The sequence below is a fragment of the Octopus bimaculoides genome, chromosome 23, assembly GCF_001194135.2.
Source record: "Octopus bimaculoides isolate UCB-OBI-ISO-001 chromosome 23, ASM119413v2, whole genome shotgun sequence".
In the NCBI taxonomy this organism is placed as follows: Eukaryota; Metazoa; Mollusca; class Cephalopoda; order Octopoda; family Octopodidae; genus Octopus; species Octopus bimaculoides.
In genome coordinates, this window is record NC_069003.1 from 18,691,427 (window position 1) to 18,695,001 (window position 3,575).

A 3,575-nucleotide genomic window follows, 5' to 3' on the forward strand; every position below is an offset into this window, starting at 1 on the left:
TTTTTTCATGCTGACTACTTGATAAATTCTTATAAAGATTTTATCCTATATTATATATATATATATATATATATATATATATATATTCGACAGGGTATTTTCAGTTTCCGTCAACCAAATCTACTCAGAAGACTTTGGTCGGCCAGAGGCTATAGTTGAAGACACTTACCCAAGGTGCTACGCAGTGGTACTGGACCCGAATCCTGTGAAAAAGCAAGCTTCTTACCACAGTCACGTTTAAGTGAATTGACCGAAAGTAACGACAGTGACATCCCATAATTTCAAAGAGACCATGCTGAAATCCTAAAATTTAATTAACAGAATCCCTTATTACACTGCGTCCACAGACGACTACTTGTGTAGTGCCTTCTAGTGGTATCTTACTTCAGAAATAGCAGCTGAGGTAGACCGTTGCAACCTCCTATTCCAAGCATAAATATTATAGTTTTCACCTTATGTAAAATAAATGTAAGGTTTTTCTATTATATAAAATATATGTACATTCTAAACATTGGTTAAGTCACATAAATTATAGCATGCTGCTGTTGTCACTTCCGGTCAATTTCATTTTTTTAAGCCCTTAACTACATGTTAAATCCCTGATCCTTACGCCTTTCACAATTTATCACTTTCTGTTCTTGAAAAGCAGACTTAACCCAGTACATCGCCACTTTCTGGCCCTTATCGGAGTAAATTCTAGTTCAAACATTCAGGATTTAGGGATTACTTCCTATATTTCTCCCTTGTCTAAGGCAGACAGTAGCGTAAACTTGACGTCGGTGTGATTTAAATCGGTTAGCAGGAGCGGTCACAGAAAAATGGCGGCGTCGCACATACCAAACAATTGTTAACTAATTTCTCTTATATTACGCGGAATATTTCATTAGTTATAATATATGTAATTATATTTTACATTCATTAGTTTCATGTTTCAGTAACAATGCCATTATGTATGAACCTTACAGCAAGTGATATAAGTGTGACGTGATGGAACTCCATGGGATCGTCCAGTATCAAGAGGTTATGACGTCAGGGTTTGATTTGGTTTTTCAGATGTCAGCGGCCACCAACACATCACGGAAGACTGAACAGAGTTCAAAAACACGGGTTGTTGATCAAATAAAATAATATCTCCAGAAAGTTTTTCCAAAGCCATGCGATTAACAAAAAAAAAAAAAAAAAAGAAGTGATTCAACTTACTTCGCACAAGTGAACTAAAGAGTTTTAAAACTTGTTGAAAATTAGCTAATTTTGAAAAACGTGTTCGGGGAAAGCTGTTGTTCTTCCTCTATTAACTACATCAATTAAAGTAGGGATTCCGAACCATTTTGATCCTATGTATCCTTTGAAAAATTCATTAAAATTATATTTATTTTGGTAAAAATACCAATTACTGGTGAAAGATTTGGCGAATGTTCCTCTTCCGGCTTTTAGACGTTGGTTAGTGCGTTTTTTACAAATTTATTACCACAGAAGAAAAAATTATCGTCTGTGCAATGAACCTCTTGATCAGAAATTTTGAAATTTGATCTAAATTTGGCAAAGCTTGCTTCCCAACCACATGGTTTCGGGTTCAGTCCCATTGCGTGGCACCTTGGGCAAGTATCTTCTACTATAGCCTCGGGCCGACCAGAGCTTTGTAAGTGGAAAGCCTGTCGTATACGTGTGTCCACCACCATTTGACAACCGATCGTAGCGGTTAAGCAAAAGAAACCGGTAGAATAAGTACCAGGCTTTAAAAAAAAGTACTAGGGTCGATTGGACCAAAAGTTCTTCGAAGCTGTGCCCCAGCATGGCCGCTGTCTAATGACTGTAACAAGTACAAGATTAAATGATATACATTGTTGACTTGGTGCATCATTTTATTGTCCCTAGAAGGATGAAAGGCAAAACGAGACGTCGATGTGATTCAAACAGAAAATTCAGGAATCGTTAGCTAAATGCTGTCTTCTTATAAATCATTTAAAATTATAAAAGTCGAAAGGAAAGAGTTTAATGGATTTGAATCGACTGCTATATACTGGCCGAAAGCGTTGAGAAAGCCTCTGTGTGCAACTACTCGATGTGCAAGAAATAGCAACCAAATTTCTCGAATTTCACACCCTATTACTGTCTTTAAAAAATAAATGACACTTTGGATAACATAGCTGTAGATATAGTAAAAGAAGGGGAAATCTGGGAAATTGCTTAAAAATGCGGGAAGAAGAGATGCTTTCAACATTGATCTGTTCACTCTCAGAGCAGACCTTGAACTAAAAAAAAATATTTTTAAGGTATTTTATTGATCGTCGGTAAAACGAAGGAGACTTCGTCGAGAATTGAACCCCAACGTGACGCATGGCAATTTAAAACTCCTTTTCATTGCCTTTTTTATTAGTCATCACGATTAGGGGTGATCCAAATTTAACCTCAACGATTTACGATATTTTTATTCATATTTCATTCTGGCACGGAATCCCCCTACTATTGCAGAGGTTACGTTCCAACCACCCAACCCCGCGATAGGTGAAAATCTGCGAAGTAGAAACAGTACTATACTGTATATTTTTTTAAACTATTTTTATAATTTGTATATATTTATTTTATTATAAATACAAAACAACACCACGGAGGAATCGACGTAAACTTAAATAATAAACCGCAATAGGGCGAGGGATTACTGTACTTGCACAAACGTGCCCCTGCCCGACTTTGCTCCCGCAACTTTTAGAAAAGGGAGTACTTTTTAATGAAATATTCTACAAATACTTTCCAGATAGAGCAGATTAAAATTACTTTGGAATTTAAGGTGGAAAAAATGGTGGGCAGGCACACGTACGTACATAATGACACACATCAAATATATCTATAAAATGAAACTTGGAATTTTGAAAAAAGATGTGCTGAGTGTCCATATGTTTGTGTGCACCGACCATTTCTGTCACCACCCACCACTACAAGGCACATTGAGCAAGGGTCTTCTACTATAGCCCTTGGCCAACCAAATACATGTGAGTGAATTTGGTAGACAAAAACCGAAAGAAGCCCGATATATATATATATATATATATATATATCGTTTTGGCATTGCGAGACTAATAACCTGGTGTAGAACTCAATATGCTTCAGAACGAAGTGTTAGTTGAGTATAGTAATGAGAAAATGAGATGATAAAGGAATAAACGATCATCTTATAGCAGAAACAGATGTAAGCTAATGAAGTTCATAAGATAATCGTTTATTCCTTTGTCATCTCATTTTCTTTTATATATATAAAGTCAAAATAAGCAACAAGGATATCCAAAGTTAATGCAGTACAATCGTTTCATGCGACTCCATTTAATTAAGCAATGTGAACATTACATCAAATGTAAAATGCAGAGCAATCTTCAACTGCACAAACATATAGAAATTTACTGAAATTACATTTCAACAGAAGGACATTTTTATAACTACATTAAAACTCTCCAAGTAGAAAGGAAGAATACAAAAAACCATTTTGACTTAGCCAGACCATACAGGCCAGTAAATAATTCCAAGCAGATTTTTAACTGTCACTGATTTTATTTGTTTCGTTTTGTTTCTGATTTATGGAT

General features: G+C 35.6%; 1 protein-coding gene across 1 annotated transcript in view; it reads right to left on the bottom strand.

Annotated features, from left to right (window-relative positions):
- Nucleotides 1-3,575, bottom strand: part of LOC106884270 (uncharacterized) — a 38,258-nt gene that overhangs the window by 33,221 nt on the left and 1,462 nt on the right. The window lies entirely within an intron of this gene.